Source organism: Macrobrachium nipponense, chromosome 9 (genome assembly GCF_015104395.2).
Source record: "Macrobrachium nipponense isolate FS-2020 chromosome 9, ASM1510439v2, whole genome shotgun sequence".
NCBI classification, from domain to species: Eukaryota; Metazoa; Arthropoda; class Malacostraca; order Decapoda; family Palaemonidae; genus Macrobrachium; species Macrobrachium nipponense.
The window spans coordinates 23,322,912-23,339,595 of record NC_061110.1 but is presented as its reverse complement, the minus strand read 5'-3'; the positions used below and the strand labels follow the sequence as shown (position 1 = coordinate 23,339,595).

General features: G+C 50.5%; 1 protein-coding gene across 4 annotated transcripts in view; it reads left to right on the top strand.

Annotated features, from left to right (window-relative positions):
- Positions 1-16,684, top strand: part of LOC135218422 (uncharacterized) — a 99,862-nt gene that overhangs the window by 1,156 nt on the left and 82,022 nt on the right. The window lies entirely within an intron of this gene.

Here is a 16,684-nt window from a genome sequence, read left to right as displayed (position 1 = left end):
TCTCACCAAAACGCTTAAGAAATTTTACTTACAACTAAAAATGTTTCTGAAGATTGACGCCATCCTCGATGTTTTACGGAGTAGCTTGTGTCAATAAACTAACCATTTCCTGTGATAAATCCGCACACCACTTGTACCCACAGACGCTGGAGCACTTTTATCACAACAATCGAAACACGATTTCTCATCAACAACAAGCCAGGCGTAAACAGCTGTTGGGGTAGAAGATGACAGAAGAGAAGCGTGCTCTTGGCTAATTTTTAAATAAGTAGTAAAAATCATATTTTACATATTTATGATGATTAATTTGAAAATATTCGTTATTGAAAAAGTAACTCGACTCTGACTCAAATTTAAAAGTAATTATTTTTCTGAATTAGAACGTTCTTTCAAGTTCTGTTATGACGTCACGACATCTTGACTTCGTACCTATTGTAAATAATTGCTATACTCAACTGTCATTGCAGAACAGTTTACCAGTTATTCATGCAGATTGTTATCAGCTATACATGTAATTGTTATAATCGTAATGCGCATATATATATCTTTATTATTTACTTTTTGGATATATGAAGATGTTTTACTGCTGGATTATCGCCGTAGTGTGACGCAATCGTTTTCGGTCCATGGGCCTCTTGTCTGTTTTCGCACCATAAGAAATTATGGGGCCGAATTTGCAATGACCAGAAAGTCGTTAAAAGAGGAAAGTTAGCATTGAGGGGCATATGTTTTGACTGAGAAAAATAAAAATTTATTCATAGCTAGCTTGTAAAAAAATACTTGGTTATAAAACTTGATTGACAACTAAGCAGCATGTCTATCTATGGGTTTCAGAGACAGTGCAAGCAGGTTTTTGGGCAATACCTATTTCTGTAACGAACACTCTTAACAGAACGAGATTTTGCTATAGTGCATTACACCCACCAGTGCCGTAATTTATAAGGGTATCGTGAATCACTAATCGTAAAGAATACGACACTTGTCCTTGTACCCAGAGACAAAAACAAAAACCATACCATGCAGAAATGGATACGAACACGCGTATAAAGCTCCACCTACCTCTCAAATCCCCAACCCCCCCCCCCCCATCCCTCTTCTTCGTTCCTCCGCCTTCCTTTCTCTCTCTCTCTGTTGCCATTCGGTATGTGTTGACTCCAAACTGGGTATAGACTACACACAAACGTTGAAATTGGTGAAATTAGGCTATGTATTGGAAGTATATATACCATAAATATTAAAGCAATTTTATCATTATTGCATTACTATGACAACTAGAATTCTGGATGAAACAGTTTTATAACCTGTAAGCGTCACCCACGTAATAATACGTTTTACCGCGATCTACTCGGTAGCGCCTTCAACGGGATATTACGTTCAAGACTTTAACTGTGCTTGTCAAGTCGTCAGCCCCGTAATAATACGTTTACTCGCATAGAAAGTGTAGGAACATCATTTGGTAACACTCTCAGCACATGGGAAAACTTATTTCCAGCCTGGCAACTCTTTCCTGGTGGTCGCTTATGCTAGAAACTGCCTGTCCCTGTTGGTTTTCTTTCAATACGCTTCGGGCGTTTATCGAGACAAATTGGATTTCGCGTCTTTCACAATGAATGTCCCAAAGAGGAGGCATATTTCTTTAGGTGAGATCAATCAAATACTAGATGAGGATGTGATATTGATAACCTATTTGATGATGAGAGCTCTAGTTCTGAATCCTCCAGTGATGATACAAACTTTTCTTCCAATTGCGGGAGTGAAGATGACTTTTCTTTGCCGAGTGACTGGACTCCGAGAGAGAGAGAAGAGAGAGAGAGAAGAGAGAGAGAGAGAGAGAGAGAGAGAGAGAGAGAGAGAGAGAGAGAGAGAATTTCCAACAGTTAATTACAGTATGAATAACAAGCATAAAAATCAATATTAACTTTGAAAAACTATCATCAGTGCTATGATCCCTGATTACAAAAAAAGCGTGACGTTACGTTAGCAGCGAGCTATCAGGGGCGGACGCTTAACAGGATAATGGAACGGCGTATGTGTGAAGCCTCCACTAATGTGGCAACGATGATTTTGCCATTCTTAGCATGCAAACATTAAAGCATGCAAACATTAAAGGTTTACATTTATTTCTGGCATACGATTATTTAAGAAATTCAAATACTAATAAAGACTGAAATCAATGAAAAGTGCTAGCAAAAACAAAAAAGCAAAAAAAAAAAAAAAAAAAAACGTAGTCGTTCCTCTATGCACTTTTCCGTATTCGTTCCTCTATGGTTTTCGGCAGCCAGATGTACGAAAACGTTAGAAACATTTGATTTTATCTACGTTAGAATATCTGTAATTTTTCGGGGTAATTTGGTTGCAAAAAGGGATAATATACAATTGAATTAAATCAAAATTTTAATTTTTAAATAACAATGTAAATTTAAACTAAATAACGAGTAAAGTAAACAGTTTAGGGAATAAAACTTTGCAGTTTCGTCGTCTGTCGTCGTCTGCTGTTTGTAATTGTGTTTATGGCGCGCGCGCTTAGAAACCAGGAACAGCACGGGTTTTAAAGTGCAATGTGGAGTGAACTGAGACCAAAATGTGTATAATAACAATCAAATAAGCACTGTGGAGTTTCAGTTGTGACTGGCAGTAAGGATAAAAACCGCCGATTACAAGGTAAGAATGAATTCAGTTCAACCATAAACCCCAACCCCGGGAATAAACAAGTTTCATACTTTCACTAATATAGGCAACAAAATGTTGTTTTATTGTGCTGATTACAACTGCAATCTTGAGTAAGATCAATAACGTTACATACATACGCTAACATTGTTCAAATGAGTGCTGGGAAGGCTGGGGAAAGATGGTGTCCGTCACTGATGAGAACCGTCCATGAAAAAACGTAGCCGCCATATTGGATTTTTCAAAAACTGCCTTGAAAACATATTTGACGAAGAGCTCACATGCTTATTTTAGTTCGTATGGGCTTTCATATATAACAATATGTTGACGAAACTTCAGTCTTTTAAATGGTATGCTTAGAGTTGCAATTGTATTCATGTTTCCACCAAAATTAAATATCGAGTGAATAAGACCCGTCTACCGTGATGAGGGTTGGCCTGTACTGATGTTTCCCCTAGGTTAAATAAACTACTACTCCTAGGTTACAGGAATTCAGCTAACATAACCTAGGGTAAAGAACCGCATGGACTGGCCCAACACACCGACAGTCACGGCATGCCACCCTCCGAAAAAGTACTTAGGGTAAAAAACCGCATGGTACAGGGGTGGACCATGTACGATCAATGTGTACAACCCCCAAAAAAGTACATTATAACGCGTCCTGACACCGGAGATTGGCATCAGTCGCGACTTGTTGTTGGTGAGAGACGGAGTTAAAGACCTCTACTCTCCTTTAGAAGTAGGTATTTTCTCCAAAGTTAGAAATTGAGGCCAAATTTAAAGCTTTAAATAGAGGGTAGTGAAAAGGGTGGCCAATGCAGTGCAAATTTCACCAAAATGCTTTTGAAATTTTTACTTACGCTTAGGCTAAATATCTTGGAAGATTGATGCCATCTCCATGTTTGTGGAGTCGCTTGTTTCAACAGACTTCCCATTTCCTGTGATAAATCCGCACACCACTTGAACCCATAGGCGCTGGGGCACTTTCATCACAACACGATCACTGGCCACAACGTTTTTAAGGAAACTACCGTTTTGGAAGATGATGACGACAAAGCGTGCACTAGATAATTAATTATTCAAATAAATAGTTAAACATCAATATTTTACATATTTATGATGATTAATTTGAAAATATTTGTTATTGAAAAAGTAACTACCTAGTAGATTCTGACTCAAATTTAAGTAATTAAATATTTTTTGGAATTATGATGTCACGACATCTTGACTTACGTACCTATTGTAAATGAATTGCTATACTCAACTTTCTTGCAGAACAGTTTACCAGTTATTCATGCAGATTGTTATCAGTTATTCATGTACAACTACTATCCGACTTACAACCTACTCGACATACGACCACTCGTACTTACAACCTTACTTCAGACAGTTGACCATTGAGTTACTTGGCACTGCGCCATCTCATGAGAACTCTCATCACTCAGGCAGCATCAGTTTGAGTTACCCTGCCCTATCTGCAGCATCATTTGGTATTAACTGTACTGTAGACTGAATTTTGCAAACCAATTTACGTAGAATCGACTTCTGACCTGCATGCAAGAACCTAACCCCATTGTAACTCAATGCCTGATTGTACGTAATATATACTATTACATAAATGATTAAAATGTATTAGTAGAAGTACATTATGGTAAAAAGATTGAAATAATGATTGTACATTATATTACAGTACTAAGTAGGCACTTTTATATAGCAAAGGTTTGATAGTATACCCTACCCAGTATGTTGGTCACTTTCTAAGGTTCGACTTACATCCATTCTGACTTACAACCAGTGGGTCGGAACCAAACTTGGTTGTAAGTAGGATAGTACCTGTAATTGTTATAATCGTAATGCGCATATATATCTTTATTATTTACTTTTTGGATATATGAAGATGTTTTACTGCTAGATTACCGCCGTAGTGTGACACAATCGCTTTCGGTCCCTGGGCTTTTGTCTGTTTTCGCACCATAAGAAATTAATGGGGCCGAATTTGCAATGACCAGAAAGTTGTTAAAAGAGGAAATTGTTCCGATATGTAATACAAACCCTCGGCCCTTTAACAATAGGAAGGTAACTAGCGGCAGCTGGGACGGTCGTAAGCTTCGAACAAGGGGAGAACGGTAGTTAACTGCTTGTCCGATCGTGCGCACGGCCGAGGTGAAGAACCACTTTTGCTTTCGGCCGTGGTGTGACAGGACGTGCTCGTCATCGCTCTGCCCGCTATTTCGTCGTGTGCTTTGAAAGTTTTACAATTTCTTCTTACTGGTTTGTTAGTTGGTTGTGAATGAAATTGTAATTCTTTTTTTCATTATTTTTATTATTTGTGAAAAGTGAATAATGGATCTGGAAATGGAGCTTTCGCCGCGCCCACCGGTTGCCCGTAGAGTATGTCCCGGGCTGGAGGGGCGTAAATGCGGCGGATTTCGCTCATTCCCAGAAATAGATCCTCATGAATTGTGTTATCGGTGCCGGGGGCGAGAATGCTCCCGGGCCGATCCATGTAATGTTTGTGAAAATTGGTCCGAGGCGCAGTGGGTGCTGTATGAGGGTAGGAAGAGGCGTAGACCAGCCAAGGAGTCGTCGGAAAGCTCTCCAGCGACTCCTTTGGTGACGGATACCTCGTCATCCTTCCTGCCCCCAGCTCAGCCCCCACGGTTCGCGCCTTCCCCTGCGGGGGGAGGGGTTTCGGAGTCCTGCTCCTCACTCGATCCGTCGAGTGTGGAGGAGGGCGCCCGATACCCGGATGTTCAACTGTATTCGGGGTCTTCCGTCCGCTCTGGGTGGGGTTCGTCCTCCCCCAAGCGCGAGGGTGCCCCTCTAACTGACCCGACTTTTCCTCCCTCAGGTGTGCCTTCTGTGAGTGACGACCTTGGGCAGGTGTGGGCGTCGTTGGGACTGCAGGGCGCCCCCAGTATCCAGGGCTTAATTCAGACGATTGGCGGCGGGTCGGCAAGTTGGTTACTCATGGAGTGGTGACCGACTACGCAACAACTTAGCCTTGTCTTACTCCAGGGTACGCCGCCCCTCCACATGTGGTGATAATTAGGCACGTCAGCCATTGCCTTTCGGGTGACCCCTGACAGCATCGATCGCCAAATGCCAGATCGCTGGCCGTGGCCCAATGGAGGGGCGTGCCACCTCCCACCTGGTTTCTATTTGTGCTGCCGACCCCCGACTTTTGCTGTCAAAGAGTTCTCCCCTGGACGCTGCCGCTGTTCCTATGATGAAGCTGGCTGAATGTAAGACGCCTGGGACGCCTGATTATGGTGCCGTACCTGTCGCTGATGTTGTTGCTGGCCCAGCCGCTCGCGCCGCTCCTGTGAGGCTTGCTGTGCGTGACGCTCCTGCTGTTGCTGGTCCTGCTGTTGATGTTCCTGTTGTTGCTGATCCTGCTGTTGACGTTCCTGCCGTGCCTGCCCCTGCCCACGTCGTGTCTCGTCATTGAAGTGCTGCCCCGGACTCAGGTCTTTATTTCCGGACAGGTGCAGTCGGGGGCGTGTTGCTTCGGCAATTGGCCCGGCTCCGGCCTGGATGGAAGACCTGACGTCCGTCCTGAGAGAGCTGACGAAGAAGAGGAAGGTGTCGTCGTCGTCTTCTTCGTCGTCTGCTGCCGCCTCTTCCCCTTCGACTTCTAAGGCTTCCAAGCCGAAGAAGAAGAAGGCTGCCTCCTCTCCCCCTAAGAAGGCTCCTTCGGGACCTTCGAAGGGCTCGTCTCACTCCGGTGTGATGGGGGGTTCTTCTGCTGGTCCTCCTGTTCCTTCGGGAACGGGGCCCGTCTCCTCTTCTGAGAAGAAGAAGAAGACGGGGACCAAGGGTGTGCTGGCTACTGCTGGTACACCCTCGCCTGGTCTTGGTAGCTCTGCTGCTAAGCCAGGTACCGGCTCGGCTTCTCGTCCGCTGAGAAGTTCCAAGTGTACGGTCTCCTTCGGGAGACCGTGCAGCCAAAGTTAAGACGCCTGAGTTCGCTCAGCGTCATGACCGAGGCATGGAGCAGAAGACTGTCGAGAGCCGCTCAGTTGACTCTCGCCAGGCCAGCGGCCGCTCTCTGACCGGCCACGGGTTGAGGCTGGGAAGAGGTCCCCTCGACCGACGGTACCAGCCTCGGCTGTACCAGCGGTTTGACGTGCCGCGAGGACGCTCACCGGTCTCACCGCGAAAGCGAGCTCTGCAGGTCACTTGACCGCCGCTCCCACAGGGACCGGGCGGATACGGTGGCCAGCAGCAGCTCGTCTGACGCACGGGACCGGGGTCGACGTGCTCAGTCGAGCCGCTCGCCACAGGTGAGCGGCACGGCCAGGCCTGCAGATCGATCCCCACCGCGGGTTGGTGATCGGCTGCAGCCCCCCACGTACGCTGGTCCTGCCAGCGAGCGGGGGGGGAGCGTCAGGTCTGTCTCTCCACTACCTTCAACTTCCTTGGGGTACGCAGGGAAGAGCGAGGTAGCTAGGAGTGATCGTGAGAGGTGCGCCGCTCACGATCCCGTCACGACGCCGCACGTGCCAGGTATGGTCTTAGGACCAGCCAGGTCGTACGCGCAAGTGACTGGAGGCGACCGTCAGGGGTCTGTTGCTGTTCCTCCTTCTGAAGGAGGAGGGTCTCGAGAGCTGCTCTTGTTGGAGGGACTGGACGGTCCTACTCCTCAGGACGCTGTAACTCCCGAGATCCGGAGGAACTTTGCCCAGGTTATTGCGCTGATTTGTCAGCACAACGACCCGGGGGAAGGATCGCTACTACCACCATCCGAGCCCACGTCCCGGCTCGAGTCATTTTGGGGCCCAAAGAGGGAAACCAAATTGACGGTGGGACTGCCGCGATCAGAGCTTGCAGACTCAGTCCTTGACCAGGTTGAGAATTTCGTCTCAGGACGAGAGGATTCGCTAAAGTCAGGACGATCTTCCAGCTACTTCCTCCTCCTCCTCTGTTCAGCGACAGCGGAAGTTCTACGTGCCTTCAGAGGATCCAATACCGCCCAAAACAGGTTAACCCGGAGCTAGCTAGGCTAACTCCAGGTGTGTCCCTGCAGCAGCTCCTGTCGGAGAACTTGTTTCTCGCAGCAGGAGCACTGGGCCCTGGAAGCTACCGCTATGGCAGCATTCCAGGCAGTCTCTTGGTTGGATCTGTGGTCCCTCACAGTATCCAAGGTCGCGGCCGACTTTGGGGGCGCTGCCCTCGAAGACGACCCCGACTTCAGGAGACTGTGCCAGTCTGGAGGTAGGGCCATCTCCTACCTCGCCCATCAGACGGCAAACCTGTGGGCCAACTTGGTTCTCCGTCGTAGGGACGCTGTCCTTACACGAGTAGCCAAGGGGGCTGGGCGTGAGGCAGTAAATGGACTCCGTAATGGACCTATGAAGAGTTCCTCCGCTCTCTTTCCTGGAGAGATGGTGGACGCTGCAGTGGAAAGACGGCGCACTGATGACAGTGACCGTCTGGTTCACCAGGCAGTCTCGAAGGTTTCTGGGCAACCTCGTGCAACTGCGGCTAAGCCTAAGAGTTTAGCTAGCGCTTCCTCGGCTGCTAAGACGGCTGCTCCATCGAAGCCCCGAGGAAAGACTCTTCCTGCTTCAACTTCTCGTAGGGGAGGACGTAACCAGCCCTCCTCCCAGCCCTCCTTTCCCCGAGGAGGTGCGGGGAAGAAGTCGAAGTGAGGTGGGAAACGCTAGGGACGGCGTTCCCCCTCACCTGCTGCCGGAAGTGGGGGGGTGCCTGGTGAGCCATTGGGCAACTTGGCAGCGCTACGGTGCCGAGACCGGGATAGTAGACGTCCTTCGGGAGGGATATCTACTACCCTTCGAATCTCGGCCACCCCTCACCTCCAACCTGGTCCATCTTCAGACTTATGTACAAGGTTCTTCAAAGGACGACGCTCTTCGGCAGGAGATCAAGACCATGCTGACCAAACGAGCTGTAGAAGTCGTAGTAGATCGGTCACCGGGCTTTTACAGCCGCCTTTTCTTAGTGGAGAAGGCATCGGGGGGCTGGCGCCCGGTGATAGATCTCTCTCCCCTGAACCGATTTGTTCGCCAGACTCGGTTCACGATTGAGACGGCACGTTCCGTGCTCGATTCCATCAGGGAGAACGATTTCATGCTTTCGGTGGACCTGAAGGATGCGTATTTTCAAATACCCATCCATCAGTCTTCCAGAAAGTACCTCCGCTTCATCTTCGACGGGACGGTGTACCAATTCAGGGCACTTTGCTTCGGTCTGTCAACCGCCCCACAGGTGTTCACGAGTGTTCACTCTGGTGTCTGCTTGGGCCCATTCGCACGGGATGCGACTTCTGAGGTATCTCGACGATTGGCTGGTCCTGGCGAGCTGCCACTCGCAGTTGCTGCAGGACAGGGATCGACTTCTCAAGTTTTGTCGCGATCTGGGGATCGTGATAAACTAAGAGAAGTCCGATCTCGAACCCAAGCAGAAGATGAAGTACCTGGGTATGCTGATCGATACGGTAGCAGCTCAAGTCCGCCCCGCAGACTTGAGGATCAGCAGATTCAGGGAGGCAGCCGGCCGGTTCCTGTCTCGGCAGGAACAGGCAGCTCAGCAATGGCAAGTCGTGATCGGCCACCTGTCGTCACTCGAGAAGTTAGTTCCTCACGGACGTCTTCACCTGCGGTCCTCTCCAGTGAGATTAAGGGAGAGTTGGTCACAGGTAAAGGATCCACCTTACTTCCCCGTGTCCCTCACGGAGAAAGTGAGGCAGGACCTAGCCTGGTGGCTCGACGACAGGAACCTCTTAAGAGGAGTGCCTCTACGCACTCCCCCCCTCCCCCCCCCCCGGAGATTGTTGCTGTTTTTTTCAGACGCATCAACCGAGGGATGGGGCGCACACCTGGAGGAGTTGCTGGCTGCAGGTGTGTGGGACCATCACGACAAGCACCTTCAAATCAATGTCCTGGAACTCAAGGCGGCGTTCTACGCTCTCCAAGAATTCCAGGACCGCTTGGTGGGACCGTAGTGGTGTTGATGTGCGACAACACCACAGTAGTGGCATACGTCAACAAGCAGGGGGGCCTAGTGTCTCTCCCGCTACACCAGTTGACAGTGCAGGTGCACGAGTGGGCCACGGCTCACTCAATAGAGCTGTCAGCACGCTACATTCCAGGCAAGAGGAATGTAGTAGCAGACAAGCTCAGCCGTCGGGATCAGGTGATAGGAACCGAGTGGTCTCTACACCCAGAAGTGGCGGAAAGGCTCTTCAACCTGTGGGGGCGTCCAGTCGTAGACCTGTTCGCCACCCGGCACAACAAAAAACTTCAGTTTTTTTGTTCAGCCGTGCCGGACCCATGGGCAGCTGCAGAGGATGCTCTTCAAACCACCCCTGGGACAACCTCTTCGTCTACGCCTTTCCTCCCTTTTGTCTGATTCGGAAAGTGATCAGCCGAGCGCTGGTCACTCCCAATCTCAGGATGATCCTGGTGGCTCCCAAACGACCTCAAGCCGTTTGGTATCCGGACCTGCTGGCTCTTCTTGCGGAAGAACCGAGAGAAATGCCCCACTGGCACAACCTTCTAGCCCAGCCACACGTAGAACGGTACCACCGAGCAGTCCAGTCCCTACAACTTCATGGCTGGCTGTTATCCACCATCTCTTGCGAACGAGAGGCTTTTCTCGTAGCGCAGCAACAGAGATGGTACACGTCCGACAGTCCTCTGCAGCTGTGTACCAGGGAAGTGGGCCATCTTCTGTGGTTGGTGTCGTAGACGGGGTCTATCTCCTCTCAGAGCCACGCTTCAGCAGGTAGCGGATTTCCTCGTTTTTCTTCGCCGAGAGAAGCTCCTCTCAGTACCCACAGTCAAAGGATACAGAGCCGCCCTGGCTCTTGTCCTAAAACTGAGGGGACTGGACATCTCGAACTTGTTCGAGATCTCCTTGCTTATGAGGAGCTTCGAAAGGTCTTGCCCACCCAGGGAACTCAGACCCCCTGAGTGGGATGTGACTCTCGTCCTTAGGAGTTTGACTCGAAGACCATTCGAGCCACTCCGAGAGTCGTCAGACAGGGATCTGACCCTCAAGACCCTCTTCTTGCTGGCCCTGGCATCGGCGAAGAGAGTAGGGGAACTTCATGGTCTTTCCTTCAATGTTAAACATTCTAGGGGATGGGGATCTGTGACGCTCGATTTCGTCCCGAACTTCGTAGCTAAGACTCAGAATCCGTCGATCCCTGACGACAGGTTCGAGTCTTTCACGATCCCCTCCTTAATGGATTTCACCGACAACGATACGGATGAGATGCTGCTTTGTCCTGTGAGGGCGCTACGGCGCTATCTGAAGAGAACTCGACACCTCAGGCCTGAGTGTCGACGCCTCTTCATTAGCACTGGGGTTACCAAGAAAGAAGTATCCATGAACACACTTTCTTTCTGGCTGCGTGAGGTGATCAGGAGAGCGTATGAGGCTGATGGTAGTGAAGACATCCGTACGCTCCGACCATGAGCCCACGAAGTCAGAGGTATTGGACCCTCTTTGGCGTTCCGTAAGAACTTCTCCGTGGCGCAGGTCTTGAAGGCAGGTGTCTGGGCCAACCAGACTACCTTCACGTCCTTCTACCTTCGGGATATTGCCCACAAGTCCTTGGATACTTTTTCCTTGGGACCTGTGGTGGCTGCTCAACACGTTGTGTAAGCTTACCCAGCACCCGAGCAGGCAGAACAGCATCGATTCCTGGTGTGACCGTAGGAATGAATGTGTGAATGAGAGTGCGACTGGCTTCTCTTCCCCATCTTTCTCTCCCTCTACCTGTGGGCAGAGGGTCACGGTCGTCACCATGCTGGAAAGGAATTTGAGGCAGGTAAGCTACTCGACCGAGCCCCAATCTATCCCTTTAGTTAGGGATAGAAGCAAATATCCTCCACTTCCTCCAACAAGGGGGAGGGAGTGGATGCCTACTCGTGACAAACCCATAACTTTATATTGGCTCTTGTAAAGGAGCAAGTTCTTGCTTGCTGGTACAACGAGATACGCTTGCCTCTCTCTTAGTACTTGGGCTCAGAGGTCTGACCATTGATCCTGCGGTGCACACCCCGATCAATCGGACAGAGGTTTGGATCCCTCCCTTGCTCTTACGACCAGGGAGGCACTCCAAGGTTGGACGAACACCAGTCTGTTCACCAAAAAGACTCAGATTCCTCCCACCAATAAGTGAGTCTTCCTATTGTTAAAGGACAGAGGGTTTGTATTACGTATCGGAACAAATGACAATTTGTCGAAAATTGCATTTTTCCTAACTATACAAACCTGAGGTCCTTTAACAATAGGAAGGTAACTAGCGGCAGCTGGGACGGTCGTAAGCTTCGAACAATGGGAGAACGGTAGTTAACTGCTTGTCCTTTCGTGCGCGCGGTGAAGAATCACTTTTGCTTTAGGCCCATGCAAAAAGTTGCAGAGTGAGGGGTGGTATGAGGTGGGACTATATGTAAAGGACCTCAGGTTTGTATAGTTAGGAAAAATGCAATTTTCGACAAATTGTCATGTTAGCATTGAGGGGCATATGTTTTGTCTGAGAAAAATACAAATTTATTCAATAGCTAGCTTGTAAAAAATACTTGATTACCAAAAACTTGACTGACAACTAAGTAGCGCACCTACTATGGGTTTCAGAGACAGTGCAAGCACATTTTTTTTGGCAATATTTCTGTAACGAACACTCTTATCAGAACGAGATTTTGCTATAGTGTATTACACCCAGTGCCTTAATTGTTCCGATGCACAATACAAACCATCGGTCCTTTAACAATAGGAATGTAACTTGCGGCAGCTGGAACCGGTCGTAAGCTTCGAACAAGGGAGTTTGGTAGTTAACTGCTTGTCCGACAGTCAGCGCACCGCACGACTAGGAGGTGAAGAATCACTTTGCTTTCGGCCGCGCTGAAGGACAGACGTGTTCTCCACTTCTCTCTGCCTGCCTTTTGTCCTATGCTTTGGATCTTCAAAACTTTGGTTTGCTCTCTAATACTAGTATGCTTGTGTCAAAATACTGTGAGTAAATACTTGTGCATTTTGTATTTTTGTCATTATTATGGATTCTCGTGAGCTGGAGAGTTCCCCACGCCCCCCCCCCCCCCCCCCCATCAGCTGCAGGCTATGCCCTGGTGTGGAGGGCCGTAAGTGTGGGGCCTTCCGCTCCTTTCCCGAGGTTGACCCTCATGAATTATGTGCTCGGTGTGGGGGGCGCAATATGAGGGGAGGAGGAAGTGACATAAGCCTGCCATGGAGTCATCGGAAAGTTCTCCGGCTACTCCCCTGGTCACGGACGCGTCGTCTTCTTTCCTTCCTCCACCTCAACTCCCACGTATGGCTCCTTCCCTTTCGGGAGGGGTTTCTCACTCCCTCTCTTCGCCCGATCCGTCGAGCGTGGGGGAGGGGGCGAGATACCCCGACATTCAGTTGTACTCGGGGTCTTCTGTTCGCTCGGGGTGGGACTTGTCCCCCCCCCCTCTAACCCAACCTTTGCCTCCTCAGGTGTGCCTGCCCATGGGTTGGCGATCGCCTGTAGCCCCCAAGCACACCGGTTCTGCCGGTGGGCGAGGGGGGAGCGTCAGGTCTTCCTCTCCGATCCCTTCAACTTCCTCGGGTTACACCGGGAAGAGCGAGGCGAACCGAAGTGATTGTGGGGAGCGCGCTCCTCACGGTCCCACCATGACGCCCTACGAGCCTGGCACGGTCTTAGGACCGACCAGATTGTATGCGCCAGTGGCCGAAGGAGACCAGGAGGGGTCTGTTGCGGTTTCTCCTCCTGAAGGAGGAGGGTCTCGGGAGGTGCTCTTGCTGGAGGGACTTGACGGTCTGAAGCTACCTACACCCCGCCTTCTACTTGGCCGACGAGAGGAAGATTCTACGTGCCATCGGAGGACCCTATGCCGCCCAAACAGGTGAACCCGGAGCTAGCTAGGCTAACTCCAGAGGTGTCTGCAGCAGCTCTTGTCGGAGAACCTATGGTTCTCGCAGCAAGAGGCACTCGCCTTGGAATCGACCGCCATGGCGGCATTCCAAGCAGTCTCCTGGCTAGACCTGTGGTCCCTCACAGTGTCTAAGGTCGCGGCCACCTCGGGGAACATCACTCTTGAAGGTGACCCGGCTTTCGGGAGACTGTGCCAGTCTGTAGGTAGAGCCATCTCCTACCTAGCCCACCAGACGGCAAGCCTGTGGGCCAACCTGGTTCTTCGGCGTAGGGAAGCAGTCCTCACCCGCGTGACCAGGGCGGTTGGCTGTGAGGCGGCTCTGGGTCTTCGCAACGGACCGATGCGGAGTTCCTCCTCTCTCTTCCCAGGAGAGATGGTGGACGCTGCAGTGGAACAACGGCGCACTGACGACAGTGACCGTTTAGTCCACCAGGCAGTCACGAAGGCGTCTGGGCAGCCTCAAGCTACTGCGCCCAAGCCCAAGAGTTTGGTTAGCGCTTCCCCTGCGGCCAAGACGATCGCATTGTCGAAGCCCAGAGGAAAGACTGCCTTCGACTTCTTCAAGGAGTGACCGTCACCAGCCCTCCTCCTCACGAGGGGGAGCTGGGAAGAAGTAGTCGAAGAGAGGTGGGAAACGCTAGGGACGGCGTTCTCCCTCACCTGCTGCCGGAAGTGGGGGGGTGCCTGGCGAGCCATTGGGCAACATGGCAGCACTATGGAGCGGAGACCTGGATAGTAGACGTCCTTCGGGAGGGGTATCTACTACCCTTCAAGTCTCGGCCACCCCTCACCTCCAACCCAGTCCACTTTCAGACTTAAGTTTCCGGATCATCCAAGGACGTAGCACTTCGGCATGAAGTCCAAGCCATGCTGAGCAAAGGAGTTGTGGAGATCGTCAGGGATCGGTCACTAGGCTTCTACAGCCGTCTTTTCCTGGTGGAGAAGGCTTTTGGGGGGCTGGTGCCCGGTGATGGATCTCTCTCCCCTGAACAGATTCGTTCACCAGTCTCGGTTCACAATGGAGACTGCATGTTCCGTGCTCGACTCCATCAGGGAGAATGACTTCATGCTTTCGGTGAACTTGAAGGACGTGTATTTCCAGATACCCGTTCATCAATCCTCCAGGAAGTACCTCCACTTCATCCTTGATGGGACGGTGTACCAATTCAGGGCACTTTGCTTCGGTCTCTCAAACGCCCCACAGGTGTTCACGCGAGTGTTCACTCTGGTGTCTGCTTGGGCCCACTCGTCAGGGATACGTCTTTTGAGGAATCTCAACAACTGGTTAGTCCTGGCGAGTTCCCGCTCGCAGTTGCTATGGGACAGGGATTGACTCCTTGAGTTCTGCTGCAATCTGGGGATCGTGGTAAACTTCGAGAAATCAGATCTTGAGCCCAAGCAGAGGATGAAGTACCTGGGTATGCTGATCGATACGGTAGCAGGGTGAGTCTTCCCCACAGACTCACAGATCAGCAGATTCAGGGAGGCAGCCAACCAGTTCCTATCTCGGCAGGAACAGCCAGCTCAGCAGTGGCAAGTTGTGATTGGCCACCTGTTGTCACTCGAGAAGTCAGTCCCTGACGGGCGTCTTCACCTGCGGTCTCTCCAGTGGAGACTAAAGGAGAGTTGGTCACAGGCAAGAGACCCACCGTACTTCCCCGTGTCCCTCATGGAGGAGGTGAGGCAGGACCTAGTCTAATGGCTGGATGACAGGAACCTCGTAAGAGGAGTGCCTCTCCGCACTCCTCCTCCTCCTCCTCCTCCTCCTCCTCCTCCTCCTCCTCCTCCTCCTCCCTCCTCCTCCTCCTCCACCTCCTCCTCCTCCTCCTCCTCCTCCCCGAGATGTTGCTGTTTTCAGACACGTCAACCGAGGGATGGGGCGCACACCTGGAGGAGATGCTGACTGCAGGCATGTGGTATTATCACGACAAGCACCTTCACATCAACGTACTGGAGCTCAAGGCAGTGTTTCTCGCTCTCCAAGAGTTCCAGGACCGTCTGAATGGACACTCGGTGGTGTTGATGTGCGACAACACCACAGTCGTGGCATACGTCAACAAACAGGGGGGCCTAGTGTCCCTCCCGTTGCACCAGTTGACATTGCAGGTGCACGAGTGGGCCGTGGCTCACTCAGTAGAGCTGTCAGCTCGCTACATTCCAGGCAAGAGGAATGTAGTAGCAGACAAGCGCAGGTCCTGAAGGCGGGGGTCATGACCAACCAGACCACCTTCACCTCCTTCTACCTTTGGGATATAGCCCACAGGTCCTTGGACACTTTTTTTTTTTCCTTGGGACCCGTGGTGGCTGCTCAACAGGTTGTGTAGCTTACCCAGCACCCGAGCGGACAGAACAGCATAGCATCCTTGTGTGACTGCATGAATGGATGAGTGAATGAGTGTGAGACTGGCTTCTCTTCCTCATCTTTTTCTCCCCCCGCGGTCGTCAATACGCTGGAAAGGAGACCGATGCAGGTAAGCTACTTGACCGAGCTCCATCCTATCCCTTTCATTAGGGATAGGAGCGATTATCCACCACTTCCCCCAACAAGGGGGTGGGGGGAGTGGAAGCCAACAAGAGACGAACCATGACTTCATATTGCCTCTTGCAATAGGAACAAGTTCTTGCTTGCTAGTTTTAAGAGGTATGCTGGCCTTCCTCTTATTACTTGGGTCCAGAGGTCTGACCATTAATCCTGCGGTACATACGTACCCCGATCATTGGGCAGAGGCTAGGATCCCTCCCTCTGCTCTTACGACCAGGGAGGGAACCAAGGTTGGACGAACACCAGTCTGTTCATTGACTCAGATTCCACCCACCTAGAAGTGAGTCTTCCTATTGTTAAAGGACCGATGGTTTGTATTGCGTATCGGAACAAATAACAATTTGTCGAAAATTGTATTTTTCCTAACTATACAAACCTGAGGTCCTTTACACATAGTCCCACCTCATGCCACCCCTCACTCTGTATTTCCTGGGGCTAAAGCAAAGTGACTCCTCTCCTCGCAGTCGAGCTGACCACCGACTGCCGCACAATCAGTTAACTACAGAACTCCCTTGTTTGAAGCTTATGACCAGTTCAGCTACCACTAAGTACCATTCCTATTGTT